This window comes from Alexandromys fortis, unplaced genomic scaffold (genome assembly GCF_014885135.2).
Source record: "Alexandromys fortis isolate MF-2015 unplaced genomic scaffold, M_Fortis_MF-2015_v1.1 scaffold_0, whole genome shotgun sequence".
Lineage (NCBI taxonomy): Eukaryota > Metazoa > Chordata > Mammalia > Rodentia > Cricetidae > Alexandromys > Alexandromys fortis.
In genome coordinates this window covers 46,838,391-46,857,608 of record NW_026067949.1, presented here as the reverse complement: position 1 = coordinate 46,857,608, position 19,218 = coordinate 46,838,391, and positions in this window count along the sequence as shown.

The window sequence follows — 19,218 nt, the reverse complement described above, 5'->3', positions numbered from 1 at the left end:
GAAGCCACCAGAGGGAAGAAAGGGAACAGCCAACACAAAGGAAGGTACCATGAGGCACAGTGGCCCTGGTGTGCTCCACAGCATACCCTCTGTGCTGAGGTTCGCTGGTTCCACGTCCACACTGCATTTCTCCAGCTTAACTGAGTTGGGCAGAGAGGTCCTCACAGAACAGCCCACCTGTCTGTCTGTCCCCCTTCCAATATGGACATTGAGAACAATCCCAGGTTCCTTCCAAAAGATCCACTTGAAAAGAGGCTCCTCTTCCAGGGTGAGTGAATTTAGCATGCCGAGATAATGGTGCCATGCCTTCTGAAGAAGAAACCCTTGATCTACACAGTTTAAGCCACTCTTGGTGTCTCTGAATGACACAGTGAGCCTCCTTGTGTGTCACACAATCCACTGCTTTGGGACTAAACTCACAAATGTTTTTCAAAGCAATTTTGACTGCTGGTCACCAACCGTCCTTCATCCTGAGGAGTCTATGGAAGGAAGAGCTGAGTGACTTACCCCTCAGATGTCTGACCACCTTTGCTACAGGGTGGGAGAAAGGAGAGGGCTTTAGGAATTTTGTAAACTGAAATTCGCCCTCTTTCTACTCGTTGAGCTCTATCTGCCTGAGACAGCAATCTCTGTATTCTCCTTGTCCCTGGCGAAAGCCAAGTTGAAGATGAACTCTCTATATAAATAAGGGTGACGTAGAAAGGCTAAACACCTGCTCAGGCTTCAGCCTTCCTCAGTTGGCGGCATGGCAAGATGTTTTTTTTCTGGTGTCCAAGGGTTTGGATGGAGAATCACTAAAAGGAGACAAGCCCCAGCTGCTGGGGGAATTGATTAAATTTGGCAAAGCAACCAACTTAATTTCTCTTCTCAGGATAAAACATGTGTACATGCGCATTTACAACCATGTCCCCACTGGGGCATGTAAGCAAATAGAGTGCTTGCCATCAATATATATTTATAAAGGACTGTTAAACTGGTATTGAGCTCATTTAAAGGGGTACGGGCTAAAAAAAAAAAACTGAGCCTGAGGAACTGAGACAACAGCATGCCTGTCACCTGTCAGAGAGCTGATGACCAAACTACCCCTCCCGCAGCTCAGCTATTGCTCCACACACTGACGCTGTGCTTGCCTGCCGTGCTTACATCCTTTCTCACGTGTGAGTAGCTGGTCTCAGCCAAACCTGGCTCACAGCGGACTCACTGATGGGGACAACATCTCTCCTCTCATTGTCTTGGCTGCTCTGAATTTGTCCCAGCGAAGGCTACCCCAGAGTGAGTGCAATCCTGTCCCACATTTTCTTGGGTGGCTTTCTAAAAGGCAATCACCCTATTGTCCTCTTCTGGGGAGAGTCCCACAGTCCCTGTTTATGAGCCTGGACACTGTCCTTGAAAACCGGAGCCCATGGTGTTATCCCCACTCTCTCAGAGATGAATTCTTCTCCTAGCTGTCTACTTTATAAATCTAATAGTTCTAGAAGAGTGGTGTGTATGTACCCATTACCATCTAACAGCAGTGAGAAGCCCACCAATCAACTAGGCTCTAGGCCTGAGGTGTGCAGCCAGTTTGGCCCGTCCTATATAGCTGACCTTCTACAGTCCTATTTCTTCAGGCTTCACCTGCTGTCACTTTATTGACCTAAACCTCACATTTACCACCTCAGACTCCCTTTTCCTTGACCACAGCACCTGGACCCTTCCAGGCCTCTCTTATTTCTTTGAGGAGAATATCAGCTGTATCATTGATCCAGTTTCTAGCACCCACCATCTGGAAGGAAGATACCAATAGCCAACCCTCAGCTTAGACCTCAGAAGACAGAGGTTAAGGTGAATGCTTCCTTTGCCGAGGAACAGGCTCATTGTTTATGACCTTCCAGAGTTGTAAGCCAAGGTCTGGCCTTGCTTAAAAGATGTCCCTCCTACAGTGCATCCTGCCGGGACCAGGAAGGGCAGAAATCTAGACAGTGTCTTAGTGTGCACCACCCAAGGCAGTGCAAGCTGACCTTGAGGCCCTCCCACCTGGAAGCGGACTTCTTCCTGTACCAGGACCCTGCATAGACCTCTGCTCCAATGCTTCTCTTGAGCCAGATCTCTGCTCCTGGAGGTGCAAGTACTTGGTGGGGTGTATCTGTTTGGAGTTCTGTTACTCATAAGGCTGGAAGACAAGGCTTCTCCTTGATGGGAGCAAACAATCAGGATGTTTTTTCTTTTTCTGCAAAAGCTGTGTTAACCCCTGTTTTAAAGGACTCTGTGGCTTCCACCATTCCTGCCCCCTTTCTATGCTCAGAGAGGTTATATCCACATGACAATACACATCATATTTTGCCATCCATGTTCTCAGGAATACCATATACATTTTCATAAGGCTGCTCTGGACTGAAAGTGTATGTCACCTCACAGGTCACATGGAAACCCTAAGCTCCAGTGTGATGCTATCTTTGAGGAGTAAACGAGCCCTGGGAATGGATTCTTCATGAATTAATGTCCTTATAAGAAGACAGGAAAGATGAGGTTCCATCCCCACCTCTGCCACCATGTGAGAAAATGTGAGAACCCTCATCAGAACTTAGCCATATGGAACCGTGACCTCAGCTGTCCCAGACTCTGGAACTGTGAGCATACTTACATGTTTTCCAAGGCATCCAGTCTCCCTCATTGTTGTTAAAACAGCTGGAGACAGAAAACAGCAGGGTTGCCTTGTGGAAGGCTTTGGGAGCTGACCTGTGGGGCCCTCAGACCCGAGCGGTTGCCAGGACCCTCTATTCCCTCCAGGCCTGGCTTCCCACCAGCCAAGTTGGCAGCCACTACTGCAGCAAAATTGCCTATGGCTACAGGAGCAGGCTGAACAAGTTGAGGATGGTGGGAAGGGCCTTCTGTGCGAGAGGGAAACCAGGAGGAGCACAAGGGGGTGAGATCTCTCCCGTCTTCATTGTCTATTGGTTCCTCTGCAGAAGGATGCGGTTGGAAGTGGTCACAGCCCTCTCCGACATTTGTGACATCGGATGTAAAAAGACCTCTGTAACCAGAATGCACTCAGGGAAATTAGCTGTATCTTTCTCAGTATAGCTCAGTTCCTAGGCTTTTGAACTAACCTAGTGACTGTTCATGTTTTAGCTTCTCTACAGATTCACACACCAAGCACCAAGTTCCCAAAACACTACAGGATGCCGACCATCTTAGCAGGCAAGATTCAACAGCAGGGCACTAACCATCTAAAAGGACTAATACAGAAGAGATGTCTGATGTTTAATACACATGGGGACAACAGTCATGATTTCTGGTTTACCTCAAATCATCCCCCAAAACAGAGCACTCTGCAACCCTGTGCCAGGTCCACAGACAACAGCAATGTGTGATAGATTTTGTTATTGGCACTATTCCTAATAATCCCAAAGAGTATACTGTGAGCGCACAGGGAGGATGCTGAGTCTCTGAGGGCATCAGGTGGGAAAACATGGGAATTTCTAGAGGAAGAAAGTATTGTCTGCCATGAACTCACAGGAGAGCACACCATGGAACTGACAACGGCTGTCTGTGCACCGACACGCCCACAGGCTTCTTCTAGAAAGTGTCTCTGAAGACAACTTCTCAGACTAGGTATGGACATTCAGAGTGTGTGTTTTTTTTTTCCCTAGTAGTCAGGTGATGTGTTTTCTTCCATGTTGATCAGAAAGGAGGAAGACACAGTCACGCAGCTACCAGTGCAGACAAAATTCAAAGGATGCTGTCGACAACAGCATGAGGATATTTGCTTGCGTTTCATTTGATGGTAGTTTTTGTTCTCCCAAGAAACACACACACATATTTTTTTTTATTTACTGAAACAGGATCTCATAGTAGTGTAGAAATTACAGATAATCCACAGTGCATATGAGGTGAAGCTGAACACTCCACAATACCCCTATTCCTCTCACCTGCAAGCACACACAACAAGAGTTCTAACGTAGAACATAGGCCTAACCTATGCAAATCTGTTTGATTATTATGATCATAGAGGCACGACCAGAAAATCCCACTGACGGAACCCGTGACTGGGTCTGACATACTTGTTTTTATTCCTGTAAACTGACTGGACTAGAGCAGTGAAAGGCTCCAGCCTCTCTCTAGCCTGGCTCCTGGATGAGAGAGTAGAGATAGTGAGAGAGGGGGAGTTCTGGGCACAGTAGTCAGCAAGGCATGCCTGCAGTTCCTGCTCCATGAGGAGGCGGATCACGCGGATCACATGAAACCCAGGAGTTGGAGACTAGCCTGGGCAACATGGCAAATCCTGTCTCAAGAGGAAGAAAAGAAGGCAGGAGGAGAAGGGGGCTTTATTTACCTTTTGTAGGTCGTTCTGTCTGCTCTGTCTTAGAAATTCCCGCATGATTCTTAAGGAAGGGACTTAGGAACACACAAGACATCAAGATTTTTACTGCTTATAAATGAAGAAGTTCCTGTTGGAGACAGGAGGGACACACAGTGAAACTTGCTATGGTAACATGGTCACTACTAAATGCGCCATTGTGGTATTATTATTACTCCATTGTTTAACTTTTTTATGGATCTATATGGTCAAAAGTAAATCATAGGTTCCTTAAAAGCAGTATGCTGTCATAATGCAGAGGCATGGCATACCATCAAAAATGCCAGTACTGGGTAGGATCCTTATAAGAAATGGTTTTAAATGATCCTAAATAATTGTTTCCACGTCTCCCCAAAAGAAGTAAGAACTTTTAACACTTAAAAGTATGCTGCAAGGCTGGTTGTCTACTGAAGGTGTAAGTCACGAACAATGTCACACCAGTTTGGAATTATGATTAATAGGGTGGTATTTATTTAAAGAGGAAAAAACTTACATATCACTGTCCCAGACAACAGCCCTTTGCGCAACCAGGAAGGGAGTCTAGTCGCTGGCAGAGCAGGAAGTGAAGAAGAGCAAGCGGAGGAAGTAGCTGATTTTTTAAAGGGAGAGAAACCACGCCCCAATGGGCTGGTATCTGAGCAGCTATTAGTTGGAGGGGAGGAAGAACCTCCCGCAACAGTCTACCGTTTCCTTAGTCAAGGATCCTGAAGATTTGGAAGAGTATGGTACGTGAGTATTTGTGCATTCTTCTCTGTGTGTGGGAGGGTGGTGTTTGGTCATCATTTGCATTACTATAGATCTTAATTATAATAATCATTTTCAAAAATGGACTTTGTTCCCTATTCCAGATACCCTGGATTTTGGCAGGCTCTGCCGGGCAAACACCTGTTAATGCAGCCACTGAGTGCTGACATGGGGTCTTGGAAACCTTTGCAATTGTCAGAAGAAAGGATAAGCAATGGCCAGGGCCATTTGTGGAGGAACAAATGACAGCTCATTGACTTCTAACAGAAGATGTCTGTGGGTTCATTGGCCTTCCTCTGTCTACCCCAGATAAATGCAACCTTGGGGCTGCAACTTCTGTTGATGAGCAAGTAAACTTGGTCAGATTCCAGGAGAGTTCCTTTTGAAAGGAGACCATAGTTTTACAGGTAGGAACAATTTCACAGGTGATTATCCACCTGATAGGAGTAGAGGGACGGGGATAAGGAAACTAAAAGAAGCAAAGACATGGCAGCATGAAAGCCAAGACCAAATTGTCCTCTATATAATTTCAGAAAAGGGACATTTTGAGCGAGTTGGTGGTACTAACGCTGGGGCTAGTAGGTACAGTTAACCACGCTCTACAAGACATCACTGGAAAAATCAGAATCAGTTTAACTGATCAGGTTTTCCTTTCCTTCTATCCTCTTAGAGAGAAGGAAGAGAGCAAAATAAAACAGAGGTTAAGGAATGAGGAGCAAAAATAAAAAGCTCCCTGGGTTTTTTTTCTTTTCCAAAGAGATTTCAACACTGCTATTCATTTTCATACGCCCTAACCTTTTCTTCTCCAGGCTTAATATGTACAGACATCCATACCGGCCTAGGGAAACTTCTGGAGCCTGCCTCATGCTATGGAATACGGCCCACAGAGCTGGGTTTCCTAAGGACCCATCTGCGTCTATTTCCAGTTGGAAATGTTCCCCAGGATGCTCTTTCAGAGGGGCTGCCAGCCGGTCCTCCCCCAGATGGATGACGCTCCCTGTTTCTACCACCATTGTCTCTTCTCACACCATGATCCTCCCTTCTCTCTGAACACTCTTTGCGCTTAACTTCAAGGGGCAATTTCAGGTAGATTAAAAATATTGCACACAGGAAAAAGAGGAGACAGAAAAATGATTTCGAGGATTTTATTCTGGGGCTCATGGCTGGTTTTTCCTTTGTTTCATGTTCCATATGCAATTCATCAGGGATCCTTTTATCTCCAAAATATAACTTGAGCCCAAATCACCAGAATAACATAGCTATCACATGTCATGGAGATGATTGTGACCTCAAATCTCCTTGTTTGGGGCCTTAGACAGTTGCAATTTGTTCTTGTCACAGTCAGGCAATCTTTTTAAGAACTGACATCAGTTTATAATACCCCTGTTCTTAAAAAACCACTATCATTTCTTATTTCACTCAAAACGAAAACTCAAGTGTTCGCAGTGGCCTTTGAGCCCTGACCTGACCACGCTTTCCCTACTGAGGCCACATAGACTTCCCCTCAGTTCTAATTCAGCTGCCCTCTCCTGCCACCAAGGCCACTTTCTCTGTGGAGGCTGAGCTTCCTGTGTCTGGTCAGCTCCATTAACTCTTTAAGGCTTTGTTTGGATGCTTTTGTCTCAAATCCTAGAAGCCTGTCCAAAACTGCCCTGTAATATCTGTGTTTCTTATTGGTTCTTTTCCTCAGAGCCACAAAGGCTACACCAGAAGGTAAGCATTCTGGTCAGTTCTGCCTTCATCAAATGCTCATAAAATCTTTCCAAAATGGGCACCATCATCTTGTTTGTTCTAGTTGATCAAAGAAGGGGGTGGGCTATCACAAAGAAGTTAAATTTATCTCCTGTAGTTTCAATGGGTGGGGCTGAGGCCCAAACTTATGAATCTGCTCCAGAATGACCCTCCTTGTATCTTTGTGGCAACTTATCCCTTTCTAATGCTGGTATTTCAGTCTCGTCAGAGCTGCAGACTGTCTGTTTCGGCCAGCAGCTTAGTGTGTAAACTCAATGGAAACCAAAATCTTTCCTCTGCTCAAAGTTAGATGACATCTGACACGCGGTGGGTACCCAATAGTCATGCTGAGATCATAAATGAACTTGATTGGGTTATTCCAGAACATCCAGTTCCCAGGTGCCCCAGCTTATATTCCAGGAGCGCTGAAGAAGGGCCTAAGGAAGTCTTCTGTTTCATGGTGTTGCATTTTAATGTGACAAACTGCATCAAAGATGCTGCTTTTGGGAAGTTCCCTACAATTCTACCTGCAGGGTAAATGGAGTAGGTACTTGTGGCAGGAACCCTGGAAGGAGAGACACCTTGAGGTTTCACCCTTGCTCTTACGCACACAGACTTAGCACCACTTTGCCTATGAAACTGCTTTTCCTCTGAGAATTTCTCTGGCACATCTCACATGGATTTGGTACTAGAAGACAGGGACAGTGTGACCGAGATGCTGAGCTCTCTGTGGCATGTACACAAAAGCAAAGCAAAGAAATATGAGCAGAGAAGAACAGGAAGCACACGGTGCTTCCAAAACTTATTTTGTAAGTGCAGCAGGGACCACCAGTGGAAAAAAACTTGATCCTGTAAACCAGTCCCAAAGCCCACCTCAACAAGAACACTCACAGTAACTGAGTAGACTCTCTCAAGACACAGAACTCTATGTTCATTCTACATTAAAACAGAGAATAATTTTTATCTTTCTTTGTGTTTTTAGGGAAAAATGAGAGCCCCAATGTTATTATGAATATTAAGTCATTGCACAAATATAATCTTTTATGTTACATATACCTAAATAACATATTTTCCTAGTGTACAAAAAGTGTAAGTGTAATTATAAAAAATTAAAAAGTCTTAATTCATTTGACTTGGAGAAATGCAGACAATAAAACAAAAAGATTTTGAATGTCATGATTTGTGGTAGAAGGGGATGGTCTAGCACCTTTTGCAAGATTAGAGTATGCATCCTTCTGGGCCTTTGGGCGGCTAAAGACAATGGTGTTGAAAGTGAGAGGATTGTAGTTGCCTTTGCTTCTGAAGGATGACACCAAAGGAAAGGAAGATGACAATTATAAAAGCCCGTGGGTGTTTTCAAACGTCTTCAGCAGCTGTGATGATGTAAGGGCTATGTGTGACTTGTACAACACCTTCCCTCAGTGTGACTATGCCGTAGTTTGCAGTGTGTTGACCTGTGGATGTAAGTTCTGCCTGCTCTTAAAAGAAAAGGATTTTATTTCATGTCTCCATGTAAGAATATCTTTACGGCAAGCACTCTCATGACATGGTAGTTAAAATGGTGTGTCTTAAAATAGATAACCTGATCGGTGGTTCTCAACCTGTGGATCTCGACCCCTTTGGGATCACATATCCAGATGTCCTGCATATCAGATATTTACATTACAACTCATAACAGTAGCAAAATTACAGTTAAAGTAATTTTAAAGTAGCTAAAAAATAATTTTATTGTTGGAGGGTAAGCACAACATGAGGAAGTGTATTAAATGGTCATAGCATTAGGAAGGCTGAGAACCACTGCTTCATGTCATATAAATTGCTAGAGATGAACAAATCTTCCATTTACATATCAGTTTCTCCATGCACAGGAACCAAAAGCAAATTTGAAACTTTAAGAGTTTTACTCAAATATGATAGTAATTCTTGAAGTTTTAAAAGGTATTTAGAACTTGTTGCCACATTATTTGATTATTTTATGGCTTGTGGTTGTTTGGGCAGATGCACTACGCCACTATATGTCTAATATAACAAGCATTTTTAGGGAAACACTAGTGCATACTCGAGACAAAAATTTAAAAGGTCTATGTGTTTTAGAGGAAAGAATCATGTTGGGCATGGCTGGTCGTGGTGCAGAGTTGCCACAGACAAAAGGATAAAAAAGGGAACTGAAGGAATTGTCTAATCCAGTGTTAAAGACTGGTTTCAACACTCGCTTCCGTTGGCATTTGAAATAATTAAGATTTTTTGGCTGGGTATTGGTGGTGCACACCTTTAATCCCGGCAGAGGCAGAGTTCTGTGAGTTTGAGGTCAGCCTGATCTACAGAGTGAGTTCCAGGACAGCCAAAGATACACAGAGAAACCCTTTCTCAAAAAACAAACAACAAAAACAAAACGAAAAAGTTACCTTTCTAGTCATTGTTATGAAAGAGAAAAACTTCTATATCTTGTCTTTATAATTCTTTGATATTTAATATACTGCCAGTCCAACCGGGATTGCTAACTAATCAAAGCCTTGGGGAGTTCTTTGCATGTAGCCCCTTTAAAGGAACCCCAGTAGCTTTGGTCCATGTAAATGCTGAGAATGGGCATGCACACTGGTCCTAATAGGAACTACCCAAGATGCCATCCTGCCGCAGGAAGAAATCAGCACACATGTAATCATCCATTTTAAGACTGGCTGAATAAGCAGCCCATTGTCTCCTTCACCAGCGCACTCGGCCTGAGAGCAGGAAGTATTCACTCTACAGCAGGTCTCCCTCTCCCAAATCCCGTGCTCTCCACCATGGAACAACCTCTGTGAGCCTTGGAAACAAACACAGGCCTATATTCACAGTGCTGCTTCCCTTGTGAAAATGGTATAGTCTGTCTGTGCACATGGGCGAGTCAGTACTGCCCATCCTCTGCAGGAGAACTGATAAGAAATCATTTCAGGGGAGTGGCAGACCACATTTTAAAGAGGCTTTTCCTTTTCTAAGTTAGGCCACTTCAATTCTGTAAAGGAAATGCAATTCAACTTTAGTTGTTAAAATCACAAGGGATTTCTTTTGACATAACTATCAGAGATAATAGCGTCAGAAGACGGATAGAAAAATGACAGCTCTCCCATTTAACAACAATCATACCAGAATCGTACAGGGTATGAAATGATGATCCCTCGAGCCTTTCTGTTCCTGGAATGATGACATTCAGGCGCCTCGATTACGTGTTCTCCATGAGTGAAGCTGTATCTCTTGCAGATAATAAAGGCACCTGTCGCGTGATGCCAGAATGAAGCTTTAAAACGACACCCCATTTGTCAAATAGATATGTTACAAAACCTATTTTTCTTCTGGGAATTTTCCTAGCCTGCCTAAATATTGAAGGCATATTAAAGAAACCTTCTTGGGTTAGAAATATAAAAGAATTGAAAAATAAAAACCAGAGCAAACACCCCATCCATGTGGGGAAGGAAGATCAGGGTTTCCCAGAGACACACACTTCCGCTCAGACTCCCATGCTGCTTGCCCTTTTCAGTGTGGAGTTTAGAGAAGAACTGGATGGTAGTAGCCAATGGAACAGTTAATTTGCATTTTGATTTGATTTTTTTTAACTTCCATGTGGTAAAACTCTTCTTCCCTGAGTTCTGATGAATGCATGGTTTTGTAACAATCACCAGAAACCTAGACTTTCAACTGGTCTTACCCTGCTGTAGTCTTGTAGGACTGTTGAGACAACTCAGTGGGTAAAGACACTTCTCAGGCAGGCCGGGCAACTTCAGTTTAATCATCAGGATCCATGTAAGAAAAGAAGAGAGAAACAAAGCTACCCCAACTGTTGTAGGAGGCCGTGCATTGGTTCCTGGCTGCCTAGACCTGAAATAATCACTCAGAAACTATATTATTTGCAATAGTGTTTGGCCAATAGCTTAAGAGTATTTCTGGCTTACTCTTAAATCTTAAATTAGTCCATTTCTATTAATCTGTGTATCGCCATGTGGCTGTGGCTTACTGGCAAGGTTCCAGGGCATCTTTCGCTGGCAACGACTACATGGCTTCTCCTGACTCTGCCTTCTTCCTCCCAGCATTCAGTTTAGTTTTCCCTCCTAGCTCTACTCTGCCTTATCGCAGGCAAAAACAGCTTTTTTTATTTAGTAATCACTAAAAGCAACACATATACAGAAGGATCTCCCACACCACCCGACCTCCACAGATATGCCATGATACCTGTGGTCTCCAGTACATGGATCATGGCACCAGAAGCTTCCCCCGCTATATTTTCAAAGCTTTTCATTCTTTTTAAAATTTCTCTTTCTTGTGTGCAGATAGAACACTTTCTGCATAGCTAAATCACCTAATGCAGGTCTCTCCACCTACCTAAGTGAAGAACAGGCTAAGCGCATGGTAGACACAGCTGTTCTCCACCAAAATCAATATTTGCTCTAACATCCTCTTCAAGCACTAGATTAAATAAAGATATCATTGCAGCATGAACAATAAAAGCCCAGAGTCAGATATTGGAGTTCAACCCAAAAGCCAGAAAGGCAAAGTAGTTAAGTCCCTAAAGAAGTTTTACCTCCACCAAGGATGAGTGATCACAGACTAGGCAGACTAAGCAGATTAAGCCTCTTTCTCCTCCCATTTTATGTTCTCTCTAGTGCTGGGCTTGATTAAAGGTGTGTGACTCCCTAGTACTGGGAATTAAGGATGTGAGATACAACCACCTGGCTTTGTTTCTGCATTGACTTTGTATAACCCAGGGTGGCCTTGTACTTATAGAGATCCACCTACCTCTGTCTCCCAAATTAAAGGTGTGTGTCACCACTGCCTGTCCTTTAGGAGCTTAGCTTTGCTCTTCTGGTATTCAGGCAAGCTTTATTTATTAAAACATAAATAAAATATTACTGTACGTCTTTTTAGCAACTCTTAACTACATTCTCTCCAGTGAATAGACAAGATATTTGTGAACTGAAAGTCGATGAGGCCGGGGGGGGGGAGAAATTCAGCAGTGCAACCTATAATTGTGAATGAATGAAGCCAATGTGAGACATTTATTTATGTATTTATTTATGTATTTATTTATTTATTGGATGAGTGTACTGGTTAAGCAATAAGTGATACTTCATCTAGAGTCAGATGGTTTTCCATAGTTTATATTAGACATTAAAATACAGGCTAAGCTTCTCTGTCAAACAAGAGTTGCCTGAAATACTGGGCTTCCGCAGGTAACAGTTTTGGTTGGGCATGACAAGGCTGAAGCACTCTGAACTCAACTGCTATGGCTGATTTCTCTACACCACGTCAGCCAACATCTTAGCACAGATTGAGGAGGGCTCTTAAAGTCGTACCCCTTTCGGTACTGGGGGAGGGAGAGTCAAGGATGTTGCATGTCAGAGACTACCCATGATCCAGGAGAGGTTCTATGCCCATGCACATACAGAAATCCCCCATGGACTCTGTAGGTTTATGAAGGAAGTATATGAGTTGTAAGGGGAAAGAGTAGTAGGTATAGGAGAGAAAGTTGAGGGGAGTGGATGGGGGTGATGTATTTTATCAAAACATATTATATGCATGCATAAAATTTTTAAAAGTATATGTCTTGGTTTGAAATACTGCAAGGCAGACAACTCAGACATTTGTACAGTTTGTTTTCACATGCCTTTGCTACAGGGTTAGCCAACAGGGAGAGGAAAGCGGTTACAACACAGGAGCACTCAAGAGAGAGGTGTTCATGCCTCCCCACTTCCACATGCAGATTTGTGCAGAGTGGATGAGTTTATCAAGTTTTCTAGAGATAAGAGGACTCAGGGGCCATGAACCATCACACTTTGCTGATGTGGGATTCCCCTCTGTATGCTGTGAATACCATTGGTTAGTAAAGAAACTGTCTTAGGCCTGTGCAAGGCAGGACTTAGGTAGGCGGGGAAAACTAAACTGAATGCCGGGGGAAAGAAGACAGAGTCAGGGAGAAGCCATGGAGCCATGGCCAAAGACAGACATGCCAAAACATTGCCGGTAAGTCACTGCCACATGGCGATACACAGATTAATGGAGATGGGTTAAATTAATATGTAAGAGCTAGCCAATAAGAAGTTAGAGCTAATAGGCCAAGCAGTGATTTAATTGATACAGTTTCTGTGTGGTTATTTCAGGAGTCTGAGCAGCCAGTAAACAAACAATTGCCCCCCTTACAACACTCTTGAGGTACAAGCCAAGGCAGTGGCCAGGGGTCCACCCCACTGAGAGCTTTTGGTACTCCTCAAGTACATGCTTGCAAATTCTCACTCTTAAGCCTCAAAGGAATAAACAGAAATCAGAGAAGATATTCAATAAATGTATTGGTCAGATAGGTCATGACTCATACATGCAATTCCAGCACTTTGGAGACTGGGGCAGGAAGATTACCATAAACTGAAGGACAGTGTGGGCTACAGAGTGACACCTCAACTTAAAACAGAACAAAACCTCCAAAATTCATACAGTGCCTGCTGTCAAGTTGGGAGCATAGGTCCCAGTCCCTTGCATCTATCCCAGCCCCCAGGCATGGTCTGGACTCCAAATCCCAGCAGGCCAGATCCTGACCCCTCCCTGGGGATGGAGTCAGGACCACTCCCCAGGGTACTTAAGTGATCTCCCAAAAGAGGAACAGGTGGTCTCCCTTTCTTCTTCCCGGGGTCGCGTTCCTGCGGGCCACCCGAGAGCGCAGATCTCCCATTAAACCTGGATATTTCTTAATTTGGCTTGTTTTGATTTGGCTTGATTGGGAATTTTTGCATCGGCAGGGAGCTTGTGTTAAGAAATACTCCTAAACTTTGGACTTTCCACAGGGCAGGGAACCCTGACTGCCCTTCAGACTGGAGAGGGAGGGGGAGAAGAGTGGGGGGAGGGGGAGGGAAAAGGGAGATGGGGAGGGAAATGGGAGGCGGGGAGGAGGCGGAATTTTTTTTCAATAAAAAATTATATTAAAAAAAGAAATATTCCTAATACCTGGATAAGGGAGGGGCTCCCGAAGATCATCCGTGAGCTTGGACAGCTCTAATATCTTCTTCATGCTCAGCTTCTTCTCACTTGAAAACAGTAAGATCTGACTAATAAAAAAGAAAGTGATCACCACGTAACTCTAAAACACAAAACAGAAGAAATAAATATGGTAACAATAAGCAAAAGTCATTTGTATCCATTTACGATCTCAGGTTTCAACAACAGTATAGCCTGATTCAATCAAACAGCCTCGAAGGGTAGAAAGAACATGCTTTTGTCTCGATGAGGATGGTTATTGGGATTTAGCTTTCTACATGTCACTAGAACTGAGTTTCCATTTCATTCCAAATTAACGTAAGAGAGTAATTGGGATTTTCTCAGCATCAAACACCGAAGTATTTTAGTCTCTTTCATGCTTTAAAGTACTACTGTTTTGTTAAAAAGATTTGAATTAATGCCCTTTAAATGATGGTCAGTGTCCAATGATCCTCTTTAAGCTGAAGTCAAAGTAACAAGTCCTGTGAATTTAAAAAGGGGGAAGTTGTGTTTCTGAAAAAGGCAAGAGAGATGAGCCATCAAGCTGAGAGGGGGAAGCACAGAGCAACGATGCCCAGGAGTCGAGCATCTTATGCTCACAGGAAGATAAGTATCAGAAAATACGATCATAGACTTTGGCACGTGAAGAAGAACGCTGCAACTCAAGGCTGGACTACTCATCCTCACATCTTCTTTCAAACTTGTCTCCTTTTTAGTTTGTTTTTGTTTTGTTTTCTTTGAGAAAAGCATTTTGATCCAATTTTTTTTTTAAAAATGCATTTCTCTCAGGTCACAAACACCTTTCATTTCTTTTAGCCTTTGGAAAAGTGCCAAAGATCCTGGATTTCTCCCAATTTCAGACCCATTTCTTATATCATGCATCAAATAAGATATGACACATGAGAGGGATGGGCTCCGGCAGCTGCTAAACTGCACGGACAACCAACCTATTTGCTGCAAGAGCAAACTCTTAGAAGGACGGAAATCAAATGGGGTGAGAAACGTATTTTCATTATGTTTATTCACTTTCTATTGAGGATCACTCCTCTGCATTTTAATAGAATAAAAATACCAGAAAGGAAGTGAAGATTCTACTGTTCACATCAGCTGAAAACCTTGAGAGGACAGAAGATTCTCCAGAAAGAATTCAAAGCTATGTTTGGTCAAACTAATCCACTGGAAAAAGAAAAGGATGAGGCATCGTGTGTGTGTGTGTGTGGCGGGGGAGTTCAGACTACAGAACCAGCTCTGAGGGGAGAGGCATGCTACAGAACCAGCTCTCAGATCCCCTGGTAAAATGCCAGGGCACCATAAAGAACTAACTCCAGATTGACTCAGAGGAGAATGGGGGATAAGAGCAATGACCTACCAGCTCCTCTTCCTCCTTCGTGCAGAATGAATCTATGGATGGTTGAGGCTGAGGATACTGGAACTGAATGAGAAAGACTTAAGGTTAAAAAGGGACCATACAACTATACACTTTGAGCTAGGTCCCTCGCCATCTGCGTAGAGGCTATGTATCTCTGCGATGCTGTAAACATTTGGGGAAATAAAACAAAACAGATTGTGAAAAGTACTGTAGTATCTATAATAGTCTCCAAGTCAAATTCCTCCTCATACCCTCTCACTCTTCCATTAATGCAGTTACCACCCATCAGCCTGCCCAGGACAGGGCGCTCGGAATTAACATATATTCCCCCACTTTCTACCTTCCCGATCTAATCTAAACAACTGTTGCTTTTTGCACCCATTTTTATGGGGAAAAAAATAAAAGACGACACAAAGGGAGGAAGGGGGGTTTAAGTCTCCATCATAGTCATTTGCTAAGTGGAACCAAGGCAGGAACCTGGAGGCAGGAACTGGAGCACAAACCATAGCAGACTTGCTCCTTGGGATTCACATTTAGCTAGAAGACCACCTGCCTAGGGGTGGTGCTGGGCCCTCCTACATCAATCACTAATCAAGAAAATGCTACACAGACTTTACCTATAGGTCAATCTGGTGGAGGTAGTTTTTCAGTAAAGGCTCCTTTTTCATTAAAGAGTCTGCAAGACATTCTGCAGGACACAGAAAAAAGTGACCAACCAACTGCCAATATAGGTGGACCTGTCTTTGAAATTTCCTGTGTCATGAAAAGGTATGCTGAATGCTGTGGGCCTATAGGCTGAAGATAAATGCCCCAACGGTACAGAAGAGCATTGGGTGACTCTTTGGGCAGCGAGAGTCTCTGTCAGTTCTAGAGTTTTGGAGGTTGCTTACGATGCACTTCCTGTTTACTTAGGTAATGGTATATCCTTCTGGAGTCTTTGATGGAGTTTAAGAATAGATTGCAATAATATAGTTTTCCTTAGTTATGATAAAAGATAAAACAGATAATACTGTGATTCTTGCTTGATAATTGTTTTATGTAATTTGACTATGTTAAAGTTAAAACCTTTCTTTTTTATTTAAACAGAAAATGGGAGGTGATATGAGATTTCCCTCTATATGCTGTGATTACCATTGATAAATAAAGGAACTGCTTTGAGTCTATAGCAGAGCTATAGGGGAGCAGAGCTAGGTGAGGAAAACTAAGCTGAATTCTGGGAGAAAGGAGATAGAGTCAGTGAGAAGCCATGTAGCCGCCAGAGACAAATGCTGGAACTTCAGTTAGCCACAGCCATGTGGTGATACACAGATTAATAGAAATGGGTTAAATTAATATGTAAGAGCTAGCCAATAAGAAGCTAGAGCTAATGGGCCAAGCAGTGTTTTAAATAATACAGTTTCTGTGTGGTTATTGCGGGGCTAAGCAGCCAGGAAGTAATTAGCAGCCTCCATACAACAATGTGCTGGGTTGCAGTACATTTGTTTGTTTGTTTTTCAAGATAGGGTTTCTCTGTATAGCTCTGGCTGCCCTGGACCTAGCTCCTGTAAAAAAAAAAACCTGGCCTCAAACTCACAGATATGCACCTCCAGAGTACTGGGATTAAAGGTATGCACCAACACTACCCGGTTGGGATGCAGTACATTTTTAAAACCCTCCTTCACAATGATTTTGACTTCAAAATTGGAATTGTTGAGTTATAAAATGGTATAATTATTATGGACAAAAGAAGGGAGAGTCCTCAAAAGTCTAAAACTGTCCCTTAAATCTTTCCACTCTTCCTATCTTCATGTCTCCACTCTTTCCCATCTTGGATACCATTTCTCCACTTGGCCTAACTGCTGCTCACTGTCCTCACACTTCCACATGGATCCTCCTCAGTAATTTATCTTAATGACACCAGGGCTATCAAACTGATGTCATTTCCTACTTAGGATACTTCAGTGATCTACCATGGTGTTCAGCCCATGACACACAATTTCTTATCAGAGATACAACATAGGTGGAGTTGTCCTGTCCAGGAAGTTCTCCCAAATAACCCCTCAGAGACTTTAATATTAATTATAAATATCTGGCCGATGAAAAAGCTCAGGCTTGTAACTTAAATTAACCTATATTTCTTACCTAAGTTCTACCATGTGCCTCATGGCTTGTTACCTCATTTCATACCTGTCCTGCTTCTGGCATCTCTTCTGACTCCATCCTTCTTCATTCCAGCATCCTTAGTTTGGTCATTTATACTTCCTGTCTGGCTACCGACCAATCAGCATTTTATTAAACTAATTAGAATGAAAAATCTTTACAGTGCACAAAAGGATTATTCCACAGCAATCCAGATTAAAAACTTTTTATGAGCTGGCCTTTGCCTCTTTTTCTTATTTATTGTTCATTCATAGTGAACTAAGCATGGATTCACAATCCCTCTCATCTTCTTGACTTTACAGTGACTGTCCCTTTGTCGATGGTGCTTTTCTCAATCTCCCCATCATTTCATCTTTTGGGATTTCTCTCAGTTGTACCTCCGAGAAGCACCATCTCATCTTCTTCCTCACTGGGATCATGCCACTTTACCATCTATCGCAAGTGTCACACTGTCTGAAACTTCATATTCATTGTACGTGCCTCCCTTGAGCTAATACACCCCTTGAGAAGTGACTCAGACAAGTACAGAAATCCTAATGCCAGTGATCCTGGAATGGCATTTCCAAGGACTCTTGAGCAAAGCTTATAATGAGTACCATGAGATATTTATAAAAGCTTTATTAATACCTCTAAATTCACAATGTGAAAATATGTCTCCACACTTGGTTTTACACCACGTGTCAGTTCAGCAATTGCTTCATTAACCATATAGTGCTGTACTTACTGTATTTCTTCCTGATCAAAACCTTGAAGAAATAGCTTATTCACTGAAGCCTACTCATCGAGACTTAAAAGTCAGTGAGTACAAAATAATTTGTTCAACTGAAAGGTTAGAGTTTTATTCAAATAATATGACTTTTTGTTTGAATGTTATTATAGAAAATTGCCAAAAGGAGGGTCAAAATTCCCACATTCCAATGCCTACCTCTAATAAAAATGAATACTTTTACTCAATTTGATTTCTTTTTTTACTTATTTTAAAATGTTTGGCATATTATTTACATAATTGTAACCATAACCAATGGATAATACAGTCTCATCATCTTATTATCAACGTGGTGAATATAACCAAACTGACAGAGATTGAAGGTGAAGTACTGCTTATAAGGTAAAAAAAACTTTTCTAGAACACGATAGGTGAGAAAGATGACACATAGTTGTATTAAAACCCTCATAAAGGCTGAGTTGCAGATGGCTTCATTGATGAAAAGCCATCTGCATGAGCGTGGACCTGAACTTGAATTTTCCACTACCATGTGAAAATGCGGGAATAATGGTGAGAATCCATAATCCTGAACTGAGGTAGAATTTACAAGGAAGGATCCCCAGGACTTGTTGTCCAGCTAGGAAAGAGCAGTCAAGAGTTGCCAGAGGAAAAACCACTGTATTAAAGGAAATCATCTTGCCAGAGTTAGCTTTCTTCTTCTGACAGGGGACCCTGGGATTGATCTCAGATCTTTAAACTGGCAAAAGGCGTCTTTATGTATTGAGTCATCTCACTCATGATTGGTTTGGGTCTATACATGTTAGACATGATTGCTGTTGGACAATACAGCATTTCCACCTCAAGCTTCTTTTCTTTCAGGCTGCTTACTGTTGTGTGTTTAGCTTGGTGATATTCTTTTAGGCTACTTACGTAAGAAATTTGATTAATTTATTTATTCATTTTTTTAACATAAAGACCAAATATATATGCACTTATTGTTACCATGATGCTCTCAGTTAAATATTAGACTTAAATATTAAGGTGTTTTGTCCAAATTCTTTGGAATTATAGAATCAGAATTTCCTGGATATTTATGTGAAAAACAATGTGCATGAGAGTTTGGGATTTTACATGTAATATTTCAACTTATTTAATTTTTCTCTTCAATTAGAGCTCCTATAAATTCCTACAAATAAA